The following is a 445-nucleotide window of genomic DNA, read 5'->3' on the forward strand; positions in this document are numbered from 1 at the left end:
TTCTACCCCCCTCGGCCATGAATAGGAAGGGGTAAAAAATTTTCACCAAGGCCTTCCAAACTCCTTAGAGAGCTTCACTAAGGGACCCTTAGTACATTGCAATCCATTTCCCTCTCTCAAATCCACCATGACAATCCAATTTTGAGCTTGAATTCTTGCTCGAAACCAGGACAAACCCCAATTCCAACCTACACAGCACCAAACTTCAAATAAATTGGCCCTACACCTTCACAACAGTGAAAGAGGCAAAACCCCCATCAATTCCTCCCCTGAAATAGCCTCCACCATAGCTCTCAACCAACACCCAAAATCGGCTGTGGTCAAAATCATACATAGGCTTTACAGCAGAGCCAGAGGCTTCATCCCTAAGCTCTTTGGGACCTAACAAAGGTTTGAAGAATCTCTGATTGAGGCTACACCTCTCGGGACCAGGTATAAATCCATT

This window comes from Phalaenopsis equestris, unplaced genomic scaffold (assembly GCF_001263595.1).
Source record: "Phalaenopsis equestris unplaced genomic scaffold, ASM126359v1 Scaffold228880, whole genome shotgun sequence".
Taxonomy (NCBI): Eukaryota; Viridiplantae; Streptophyta; class Magnoliopsida; order Asparagales; family Orchidaceae; genus Phalaenopsis; species Phalaenopsis equestris.